The sequence below is a fragment of the Pezoporus occidentalis genome, unplaced genomic scaffold, assembly GCF_034315485.1.
Source record: "Pezoporus occidentalis ecotype Australia unplaced genomic scaffold, CSIRO_AGI_Poc_V1 ctg13, whole genome shotgun sequence".
NCBI classification, from domain to species: Eukaryota; Metazoa; Chordata; class Aves; order Psittaciformes; family Psittacidae; genus Pezoporus; species Pezoporus occidentalis.
The window spans coordinates 9,039,083-9,051,189 of record NW_026913103.1 but is presented as its reverse complement, the minus strand read 5'-3'; the positions used below and the strand labels follow the sequence as shown (position 1 = coordinate 9,051,189).

General features: G+C 42.3%; 2 long non-coding RNA genes and 2 other non-coding genes across 5 annotated transcripts in view; 3 read left to right on the top strand and 1 right to left on the bottom strand.

Moving 5' to 3' along the window:
- Nucleotides 1-12,107, bottom strand: part of LOC134158438 (uncharacterized) — a 411,508-nt gene that overhangs the window by 193,925 nt on the left and 205,476 nt on the right. The gene's annotated exons all lie outside the window — the stretch shown is intronic.
- On the top strand, nucleotides 3,388-10,265 carry LOC134158421 (uncharacterized). 2 transcript variants are annotated; one of them, XR_009962758.1, is made up of 4 exons: nucleotides 3,388-4,135; nucleotides 4,966-5,011; nucleotides 8,109-8,155; nucleotides 8,690-10,265. It is a non-coding gene; the product is annotated as an uncharacterized LOC134158421 (long non-coding RNA). The 2 variants fall into 2 exon arrangements; XR_009962759.1 differs by having other exon boundaries at nucleotides 3,415-3,429.
- LOC134158497 (small nucleolar RNA SNORD50) lies at nucleotides 6,640-6,706 on the top strand. Its single transcript, XR_009962800.1, has one exon. It is a non-coding gene; the product is annotated as a small nucleolar RNA SNORD50 (small nucleolar RNA).
- On the top strand, nucleotides 8,470-8,541 carry LOC134158496 (small nucleolar RNA SNORD50). The gene has a single exon (XR_009962799.1). It is a non-coding gene; the product is annotated as a small nucleolar RNA SNORD50 (small nucleolar RNA).

Genomic DNA, 12,107 nt, shown 5'->3' with positions numbered 1-12,107 from the left:
ACGGGCGCGCCGCCTCCACCTCCCTGATGCCGCGACCTCACTCACTCGCCCGGCGGCGGCAGCAGCAGGCTCCGGCGGGCTCTCCCCATTGCCTGCCCGCGGGCAGAGGGCTCTGATGCTCGCCCGCCCCTCGCCTTTGTGCGCTCCGGCAGGCGCGGGGACGCGCTGCGCCCGCCGAGATGCGCGCTGCGGGGAGGCGCGGGGTCCACTCCTCCCGGTGAGAGGCAGGACGAAACCCAGCCTCTGCCCCGGAGATTTTTCACCCACAGCCATGGTCTCTTAACAGATAACGATTCAGTCAAACACGCTACCCTTCAAAACAGAGCTGCCATAGATTTTTTGCTATTATCTCAAGGACATGGTTGTAAAGACTGATAGAATGTGTTACGTGAACCTGTCTAGTCATTCTGAGTCTGTCCATGATGTAATTCAAAACCTAAAGGACGGAGTTCAGAAGTTGTGAGTGGAGAGTAGCTGGAATTGGCTGGAAAGTTTGCTGTCAGAATAGGGCATCAGTGCATGCTTGAAAAACATTATTAATATCGCATTAACCTATGTAAAAATCTCTGTGTATTTTAATCAAGCTTCCTTGTTTAATTGCTTGTATAAATCGTTTGTTCACTAAATCTATTAACAATGTTTCGTTAGTTTATAAAGAAGGGGGAGATGAGGGGAATGCTGCACAAGAAGCTGTGCCAGTAGAGCTGGATGAGAGCCTGGACATCTGGACTCTTATCAGCCACAAACCTTGGGAGAAGTGAACGGGACAAGTCGGAAAGAAGTGGAGAAAGAACATCGGGTGGAACCGAAGAAAGATCAAGATAATTTCTGAGGACTGTAAATTTGGAAACAGGAGGATGCTTAAGACAAGATAAAGAATGTGTAGTCAAGAGGATTGTAATGAGTAGTGATAGCAGAGAACTATGTTTAGAAATAATTACTCACGCAAAGGTGTGTGGACAGTAATGTGATTGGCTGAAAGAGTGCATGATCGATAAGATTGTTTTGTGATGGAAAGGTACCAAAAGAACTAACTGCTACTAACCGCTAAACAGAATACTATAAAATCCTGTAAGCTCACTCAATAAGGGATTTTGTTTGTAGCCAGAAACAGAGTCCATGCCTCAGCTGCCACACGATCGGGCCTGGCAAAGGGTGCTATCCCATATAAAGGATGGCCCGTGTGCAGTAGGGACCTTAGGCATGTTTATCCCTAATAACACTATGATAATAAATAAACGAGGATTGCGTTCTCGAAGGTCAAAGCATGCTTTTCAACCGAGCTGCGATGACAAAGTATATTTTTGGAACCCAGGTGAAATAATAGCTGCTTCATTTTTAGCTCCCGGAGTAGCTAGCGCTCAGGCTTTGGCAACTTGAATAAGTTAGGATGTTGGCTTGCTAAACAAACTAATGCTACAGCATCCACTCTCTCTGCGTTGCTCACTGATGTTGACTCTATAAGACATGCAACTTTGCAAAATAGAGCAGCAATCGATTTTCTCCTCTTAGCACATGGACATGGGTGTGAAATTTTGGAAGGAATGTGTTGCATGAATTTGTCAGACCATTCAGAATCCATACATGAAAGTATCCGTAAAAGTGTAATGAAGCTAAGGGAGGATGATAAAGATTGGTTATCATCACTTTTCTCTAATTGGGGTATAACTGGGTGGCTATTGACTTTGGTTAAGGGAGGAATGATCTTTTTGCTTGCTCTCTTTGCCATTATATGTGTTGTACCTTGTTTATTACAATGTATGCAGTGAATGTTATCCTAAGATTTTGAAAGACATGTGTATACTGCATTGCAAAAACAAGAAGGGGGAATTGTGGGGGTTGGAATGTATCAAAGCTGTCAGAGACCATGGGAAGGAGAAACTACAGCTGGCAATTAAGAGTGACCATGAGAAGGAAGAACTACAGTAGGCAATTAAGAGTGACCATGAGAAGGAAGAACTACAGTAGGCAATTAAGAGTGACCTGTCCCTGACTGGTACTTGGAAGATGTTGGAACTGGCAAGGAACAAGGACGTCGGAACTGGAAAGAGGATGTCAATAAGAAAATCAGATAGACCTTTCACCTGATGTAACCGCAAGGCAAACACAGATGTGCTTTGCTAATTGCTTGGAAGCATATAAATATCATGTAATCTGTTCAATAAACGATCCAGCTTGCACTCTACCTCTGGGTCCGTGCCTCCATCCTCACAGCCCACCACCAGTGTGTATACTGTGTGGGAATGCGCAGCCTTGCAGGGAGCTAAATTCAGAAGCTCCCTGGTTTTGTTCATTGGTTTTCCTGGCTTCCTCAACTAAGTTGATACACTAAGCCTCTCAATAAACAGGCAGACCAAAAAAAAAGTTAACTTCTTACAAACGATTAATGAGGACCTCCATTAATAAGAAGTTGGGATATGGTTTCATGTCGCTTTAAACACCACCTAAGCTGCAGCACTCCTGCTATGGCCACTGTATCCCAATGCCTGCTCGCACTTCTTTCACCAGGGCTCCCACAGTAGTACAGGAGGCTGGTTCATCTGGAGACTGAGCTGCTTTCTGACTGATGTGCAACTTCCAGTGGCTAACGTTGGAAGTTAACAACTGGTACTGGGGGAGCCCTCTCTTTGGCTCACCGTGGAACAGCATTCTTACACTTTCTAGAGTGAAAAACTGCTTTTCTGACTGTTGTGGGTAATAGGAGATTTTTCAGCCCTGATGTCTTGCTATACAAATATAAAGCGTTGTGTGCTGTTTCCAAAAAGGAAAAGGGTGTGCTTGTGGTTAAGGTTTCAGAAACATCTAATTAGAGACGAAGGAAAGCTGAGGCATTCAGGAAAAAATATAGGTTAACTACTTGAAGCCCTAGAGAACAGTAACAGGACATAGAAGAAACAAGCACTCAGTGAAAAGCATTTGATCTGCCTGGGAGGCGAAGCTGCGTCAGGTTCCTGCCTTCATTTGCCAGCTCTGCGCTTTGTGCAAAACCTTTGTAATACAAAATGCACAAGCAGCACCGGGACCAAAGCCCGGACACGAGCACTCGTTCTGTCCGTCCCTCTCAGGGCACGCCATCACCAGAGACCGTGGGCAGCCGCTCTCTCTCCTCCGCCCCGTGTTCCAGGCTCCTCGGAGGACGCGCAGCCAAGCCGACGGCAGCCTCCCGCCCAGCCCGGGCGGTGACATTGCCCTCCCGCTCAGCTGGCCACAGCCACGAAGCCCCTAACAGACTGTAAGACGGAACACTACCTCACCCGCGCGCGCCCGCACCGGCACACAGGAAGTCCAGCCCCGGGCGCGATCCGCCCCGCCCCTCGACTCGCAGGGAGGGAAGGCGGAGCCAGCCTCGTTCCCACCCTGCAGAGCAGATATAAAGGCTGTGATCGGCCCGTCGCCCCCTCTTTCCCTGCGGAGCGGCTGTGGTGGTGGGTGAGGGGATTCCAGAGTGGTGGTTGGGGCTGTGGTGTGCGCCGCTTCCCGAGTGGGGCTGCGGGGTGGCTGCGCTTCTCTTTTATGCTGGGCTGCTGGGGAGGCCTGCCCGGGGCGCCGCTTGCCTAGTGCTTGAGGCTGGAGCTACCGGGCTAGGCGCGCACATTGGAGCCCCGGGCGCGGCTAGGTAAAGGCTAGCGGCAGGGCCGCACCGCGGTGTATGGCTCCTCGCTGCTGCCGCCGTCGCGGAGGAGCGTGGATGCAGGGGTGCACTACGTGTTCCAGCACACCGCGCGCCTCCGCGGAGAGGGAGATGGTAGCGTAGCGTGGCCGGTTTCCCTTGCAGGAAGCGGTGTCCTGCGGCGCGGGGCACGCTGGGGCCGGTAGTTCGCGGCAGGGGCCAGCGGGGGCGGCGGGCACCATCTTGCCCTGAAGAGGGCGGCGCCCGACGAGGCGCGACTGGCCTGCGCCATTTTGATCGCTTGAAGGCTCGGCCGGCGGCGGGGGCGTTTCGGGTGCCCTGAGGGGCTGATGATATGAGAAATACTGCTTGCAGGCGGCATCGGCTGGGGTCGGGAGCAGCCTCTTGCCTGGGTGGTGCTGCCTTTCTTTTCACTCCCTTGCCATTTGAGTTCACACTTAAAATACTCGCTGACGCTGAGGAATGAAATCGACCCAAACGTCACCATGGGCATGAGGCGTTCTAGTGAGTAAAGTGGAGTTGCTGATGTCACTGAGCCTTAGTACTTCTCGAAGAACAAGAAATGCAATAAGAAAATACTGGTAGGATCCTAGGCTCTTATCTGCAAACAAAGATTAGGAAATGGGTGCATTCGTGTAGGAAGGCGTGGGGCACATTCATTCTGTGTAGAATTGGCTTCTCTAATGATAGCCCGAGTCACATCTTAGGTTACTGAACAGTAAAATTTCTAAATCAATTTTTAAAAGCCATTGGTGTAATGCTTGGTTATTGGGTGTAATAAGCAAGCTTGAGATTTTCCATGGCTTAAATTTGTTTTGTAATCTGAAGCAAAACATGTTTAATAGGTTATTTTTTAATGGTGGATATATCTATTTGATTTATGTAGTGCAGATAGAGAAACATTATTGGAATGTGTGTATATTAAGTATAGAATATGACAAATACTTTCTCCTATGTTTTCTTTGACTGGTTAAGTTGGTAGATTTAAATATTTGCTATGTGTTGAAAACTGAATTCGCTAAATCAGTTGAAATCAGTACATAAAGGACTGAAACCTTGAGATTATGAATTATTAAAAATCCTTCGGACTGAAGTATAATAGCACATGCAGCTATTTCTACAGTACTTTAAACATGGGATTTCAAGTGGATGTGGCTCATAACTCCGTTGTTACTTGAAACTGGCTTCATGTTGTTTTCTAAAAGGCCTGCTGAAAATTAAGACAACATTATTGCTTCTGAGACTTGAGAGATTGTTGATGATTGTCTCAATGTATGTAACTTAGTGGTCTGGTGATTAAGAATATACTCATTTCAGGTGTTGTTTGTTTTTAGGTATGATGGAGCAGTTTTCAGTGGTGTCCAGTGTAGAAGCATTAAGGTAATGGCTCTGGAGTTTTTAATTTTATTGATCTGGAAGTAACACCACATTTCTGTTGTTGATAAAAATAACAAATGCTTTAATTTCTCACTTGATTTCTGTATTTTTGTGTCTCAAAAGTATGTGTTAAATGCTAGAGGGTTATCTTTTTATTGCTACTGCTTGGGACAAAAGGAAAACTGGTTAAGAGTATGCTGTGTTTTGCTAGCCTCCATTAAACCGAGGAGTAATTATTTGATGTTTTTTTCTGTGCTCTTCACTGAGCTAAAGTGAGCCCTTAGGTCAGTTGTTCTTAGTTTCATTTCTTTTGCTATGGCATAAGCATGAAGATCTACATGATAAATCACTCGGTTAACTTGTGCTAAATTATACTGATCTTGGAGGTGGTGCAGGTTAGCTGTCTGGCCTTGGGCATGTGTTGGAGTAAATCTGCATACATTATCATATTTGAATGTAATTATTGAGTTAATGATCGTGCAGACTATTTAAAGGCAGTGGTATTGCATTGTGAATATGTGCCACTCATAAATATTTTTGAAATAGAAGCTTAAATACCTTCATTCCTCAGACCTTGTAATGATTGCAAAAGGATCCAAAACCCAAGTCAGGGTACTTTTTTTTTTTTTCCTAGTGCATAAAAAATTTCATCTTGAAGTATTAAATTGCTGGGTGAAAAATTGGATTTTTAGTACTTGGTGATTATTCTTCTGACATAGTAATATGAGATTATGCTAGACCGCAGTAAGGCACATTTTCAACTTTAACAGGTAATTTTTGTTTAATTCCAGTTTCAGTCCTTCATGGAAGCACTATCAGGAGTAGCACAATAGTTACACACAAGTGGATTTTCTTGAAAGCTATGTATGTTTTGAATGACTAGTGGGGATAAATTAGTATGATAAATAGATGAGTAAAATTCACATATGATCAAATTAGGTGTGTCGTCAGCTTTACAGTTGAGGTGGCATTGTGTTTCAGGCATACTTGGTCTAGAAATGTGTAGGCTAGGGAGCTGGTGTACAGTGTATTTGGGTCGTTGTCAGAAGAGCTGGTGAAATAAGCCTGTCCAGAGTGTTCATACTAAATCTGACAAAGATTACCTCAGGATGGCTCTTAAATGTTAATTTGAGCTTTATCGGGACATCAGTTTAAGAAAGTGCTTAGGAGAAAGAGAACAAAGGGGACATCTAGAGACCTGTTAATATATACAGGCAAATGTGGTTCCAATGATAGTTGATATTCTCACTTTCTGGAGATGCCAGGAAATAACTTCAGGATCTGCATTCAGTTTAATTTGACTCCAAAGCTTACAGCCAATAGCTGGGAGGAAGTAAGATCCACAAGAGTAAAATTTGGTTGTTCCTAATGGGTTGTACTATGCTATGCATGAATATATTGTAATTATTTTACTCAATGTTGTGAGCAGTTTCTAACAGTGGGAATGTCAGGTGTCATGATGAAAGATTTCCTGATAACTGTAGTGCAACAGATAAAGAGGTAACATTGATAAAGGAGCTGAAAATTTTTGTAACTGGTAATGTCCCTTTTCAGTTCATCTACATATGGAAGACACAATTTATTTTGTGGAATGTATGACTTATGTTACAATTCCCAGTATTTAAGTGGTGAATCATGATGAAACTGCCAAACCTGATACGCTGATGAGAAATTTTGTATGGATCTGGCTACTGAGATGAAACCACTTAATTCTTTCAAAAGTCACTTAATCTTTCAGTCATTATCTCAGTGTTACTTTTGCTGCTATCCCTGTGGATAGCCTGGATGCTACCATGCTCCAAGTTGTGAATAAGGATGTTGGTGCATTATTTAAACTTGCCTTGGGTCCATGTTGACATGGGTATCTGTTATTGCAAAAGCTAATGCCTTTAAATAGGAGAGGAGGAAATGCTAGACCCCTGTAATTTTGAGGTATCATGTCTTAGTGGGTAAATAAACCTTAGCTGAGTATTAAAAGCGCCCTAGTAAGGAACTGTTGTGCTGGTGTTTGAAAGATAGTGATGACGTTTGCATTTTGACCCTCTTAGAGACTTTTAACTAGAGACTCACTTAGATGTGAGCATTTAGAAAAAGTAATGTTAATGATTAAAGGTGGAATTCGGTGGTGAATTGTAATGAATTGTAATTATATTCAAGTTGTTACATCTTCAGAGCTAAACTAATTCAAAAGGGCTAGATAACATGCTTGCAGCAGGCAAAAAGCATGTTGGTGAATGCTTACTGTGCATCGAGTGCTCCTAGTGGCTTTCTCAAGGACTTCATTCTTACCTAAAGATCTGAATTTAATCTTTTTCTTCAATGAAACTCACTTAACTGCACTGGGTCTTGAGTATCCACAGATTCTTTTTAGTTAAGATGTTAAAAATCTAAAATGTGAGGACAAGTTCTAATTTTCCTGACTTACTGCAACATCTGTAATTTTATTCTTTTGAAGGACTTTGTCCAGTATGCAAAATTCAAATGTGCAAGTGAAACTTCCTGTGAAGCAGTGCTACATATAAAATGCTGTATGGTTTAGACAGGCAATATTACAAGTAGGAAGTGGAGTGACTTACATGGCTGATGTAATTGGAAAACTGGAAGTAGCAACTCTTGAATTCCAATAAATGTGGATTATTTTAAAAGCTTTATATGGGAGTACAAAGTTCTGTTGCTTGCAGGAGTTGTATGTAGAAGAATGTTGCCTGAATGCAGGGGTTTTCACTTAATGCCTGCTTGTTGGTTGGTTTTAACTTTTGGAGTTTTTAATGCTTTGATAGATGTTAAGAACCTGGTATTAACAAATTTTCAGAAATGAACTTTGTGATTCTTATAGGAAAGGGGAATTATACTTGATTGCCTAGTTGCCTATCATAGTTCATAGCAAATTTGATCAATAGCTTGCCAAGAGAGGAAAAATACTGTGGCATGACTACACTTGCAAGTTTCACAAAAGGTGCTGAATACTGATACTAGTCCAGCACATGTTTATTAATGCAGTATGACCTGTATGAGAGATTAAATAGATGGCAAGTTGTATTCTGAGAGATGGAAGGAATTTTTTCTGAACTAATAAATGTCTTTTTTTTTTTCTTTTTAGAGGAAAATTATCAAAAATGTAGGAACAAATGCTTTTAGCTTATTAAGGTATGTAGTTGAAAAGCTTCATAATGTTTTCTCATTTTAAGTCTAAACTTCTAGCAGTTCAGGGAATTCTTTGTATTATGACAGTTCTTAATACATTTGATCAATTGATATGTTAAACTGGTATAGTAATTCTGTACATAACTGGAATTTAAGAACACTTTTTCCCCAAGGCACAGTGTGTGCTGATAGCTGTGTCTAACCTTGGTTAGCTTTCAAACATACGTGCAAGGTTTTAAGTGTATATTATTACTGAAATATATCAAAGGACTGGAGAATGTTTAATTAAATTTACATTTTCTGTATTGATTGTGTCTCATCTGTGATGATCCTATCCCGAACCTGATTTCTTTGCTGAAAAAAACAAATACGGATCCGGATTCTGAGATGAGAACCAAAAGGTTTTGAGAAGTGTTATAACTTCTATGAGATTTTAGTTTTTTTTTTACAGAAATGGTAACACCTTGATGTATAGTGTTGTGTCTTACTTGCAAAGTGCAATTTCTCCCTCAAATGAGCCTTGTTCTCTTTTTCCAGTGATGAGTTGGAACACTTTGCCAGTGCTGCCTGACAAATGTGGATGATCTGTAACTGGAAGGAAGAGTTAACACCGGAAGAGTTTTTTTTTGGCTTGGAGTGCGATGCTGTGCTTTTAAAAGCCTGCTGAAGTTTTGTTTAGTGGATACTGTTCTTAGAAGCTGCATGTTAACCAAAATCACACACTCTGCATATTTAAAACAGTGCTTTTTTCCAAAACATTGAGCTGCCCTCTGTAGGGAGAATAGCAGCAATATTAGGGAAATCAGTGTTGAGCTTCAATAGGTGAAAAAACCCCTCAGGGTATTTAGCCCTTTTAAAATATCATAAGGGTCTGCAGAGTTGCTGATACTGAAGATCTGTAATAAAACAATGGAACTCACAGGTAGGCCCTGTAAAGACAGGGAGAAAGCAAAATGGGTACTCAAATTCAAACCAGTGAGCCTGCTTTTTGAGGGTGGGGTCATGCAGGAGGTGGGATGAAGTAGATGAGGTGGATGTGGCATGGAAGCATAAACATGAAACACTTGCAAGAAGTATATACAGGTATCATGAGAAATGTGTGGTTACAGAAAAGGTAAGGTCCAAGGCTTGGGTTGCAGTCTGTCTAGTGGGGGAGAGGGAAATTTATGCCATTACAGCATGAAAAAACCAGTACCACAACAGTGGAACTGCCCTTCAAGAAGCATACTGCCAATGTTAGCTTTGTGTGGAAAAGAGGTCAGCAGTGGGAGAACGGGGCACACACATTGGAGCTCATGCTTTGAGCAGCCACTTGAAAACTAGTGGGGCTGTATTCCAGTAGCAGCATATTTGGTGTATTCAGCAAATCGGCCCTCTTCCACAGAAGACTGAGGGATTGTAAATTGGTCACAGAGTAAACTGGATTTTAGAGACAAATCATTATGTACATAAAATGTAATCTGTCTTAAAGCATGACTCAAACCTGATTTATCAGAAATCCTTTATAAAGGAAGAAATGAGATAGTGACAGGATACGTAAAAATTGATAGAGCTACAGTAACTGAATCATTTCAAAATGCAGCAAAATAAAACTACCTTATAGGCTGCAGTCAAGAATGAGTGCACTGGATGTCAGCACTGCTCTCCCTTGAGAATTGGAGGAATTCCTATACTCATGGCATGTGCTTGTATCTAAGTGACAAATCCCATGAAAAGCCTAATTTTCCGTCTAGGCAGTATCATGAAGAGCAGAACATTACCAGTAGGGGCACCTAAAGCATAGGGAATATCAGAAATAAGTATCCATGTAACTACTAAAATGTATGCTAGGGATATGTCTGAGCTCCGGGAATGTGTTGGCTAACTGAGCACCTCCTGTGCTGTGGTTATTGCTAACAAGCAGAAACCAGTGACTTTGCCTAAAGGCTGCACCTTTTCAGCAAGTGGCTGTGTAAATCACAGTGTGCTGGAACCTTCAGAAAGCTACAGAGCAGCTTTCCCTTCAGTGGGATTTATTATTTTGTGAACATGCTATTGAGAAGGGTAGATATTTCTATGTGCTATGTTTTGTACATGCTATTTCTTGAATAAAGATGAGGATGTGGAAAACCTAGCTGTTGCACATCAGGTCTGTAGTTGCACCATGGTGTTCCTTGACAACTTGTGCTTTGTAAGAGCTACAAAGGCAACATGGCCATGTTGCTCTGACTGGTACAGCACATGCTGGACATGTGATAAGCCACATTGTACTTGAGTGACTCCTGGACAACATAAATACCATTAATGATTATGCACTTTAGAAGTGGGACAGGACTGGTCTCTATCTCTTGCCCACTGCACTTTTTCTGTGAAAAGTCTGAGTGCTGTTGACAAGATCTAATGAAGCTCCATGAATGGTAAGTCAAAACAGTTGCTGGTCCTAGCTAGGTCAGCCTCTTGTGGAGGAAAGATGCTAAAGACCAGAGATACGGGTGATACAGCAGTGATGCTTGTTAAGTACTTTGGTAGATGCTTGAAAAGACCTGCGTATGACTTAAGTTACAGGGGCTAGAAGAGTGTTCTGGCATGTTCAGGTACTGTATTTTTATCCTTTGGAGTGATGCCAATATGAAATGTAGAAATTTTTGAGGTATTGGTATGTGTAGATCTGAGACAATTACTGTGATTTCTAGTGTAAAATAAGAGAAAATGTCCGGGATGTAGGTGGCAGTAACAGTACTCAAAGTACTTCAGATCGGTCATGTTCTGTGTGTTCTAAAACATACTTTGGGAATGGTCTCTGGTGGTATTAGATGAAAGGTGCCAGAGAAAGTTACTGTACATACCAGGCAGTGGAGGCTTGTCTCCAGAAGCGGTGTTTAATCATTTAAAAGATACACCTCAGCATAGGGAAAGGTAGATGTGGCCAGTGGCAAGACGTATTGGCTGTTTAGCTGCAGACTCACTGTTTATGAATGTTCTTGTGCTTTAGGCCTGCAAAAGATGGGTAACCAATGAAAAATACTAGTGTGATGTTTACAAAAATGAACAAATGTTTTAACTATAATGCTATACTCCAGAGACTTTGGAATATAGGACCAGTGAAAATTGTGCAGAAACAATTTTTATAACTAAGATGGAAAGAGTAATACTTGTAATGGTTTTTTTGCTTGGCAGGAGAGGGATATTTTTGCAGACCACTTGCATATTTAGTTCTGGCATGCTTTTGAGTCTAGTAAAGATGTTTTACACAAGTGATGGAGATAGGGGATGTAGTTGTGAAGAATTAGTGTGACAGGTTTGGAACATGTGGCATGAGATGTCTCTGCAAAAATCCTTGAACTTCAGTTTTACAAAACAGCTTGCTAGATCTAAAGCTCTCAGTTACGATTATATAGTAAACTGCATGAAAGCACTTTGCTTTTTTGTGCTTTAAATAGTCTGGGGAAGTCTTGAACTAGCTGTCATTACTGTTGAGCTTCAAGTGTCACATGGCTGTTGGGCTGTGGTCCAAGAAATCAATGGCTAGACAAACTTTGTTCTGGATTATTGCCATGTGCCAGTCCTGGTTAATGGGCAAAAAAATACAGAGCCTTTTTTTGAGTTAAATGAGTGGTGGGTTTGAAATCGAGGACCTTGCAACCACAGGGAAGATACAAGAGTAATTCTGCATAAATGCCTTGCTTCAATTTAAGTAGTGAGGTCACTGTTAAGGTGGGAGGTTTTGTGCGTTGTTGAAGAACCTGTCTTGCCGGTGGAGGCTGTAGATCCATAAACAGTTGCAAGTGAGCGAAACTAAGCTAGCTGCTATCTTGCCACAGCAGTCTTGCTGCTATGTGGGTACACTGGCTACTGTGGAGCCTGCCAGAAATAACTGATCCTAGTGAGCAGCAATTACGTGCTGCCTTAGCCACAGATGGTGTGTGCTGGCTTTGGGGTTGCTGCCTTCTGGTGCAGACCAGCTCTTAATTGTGTA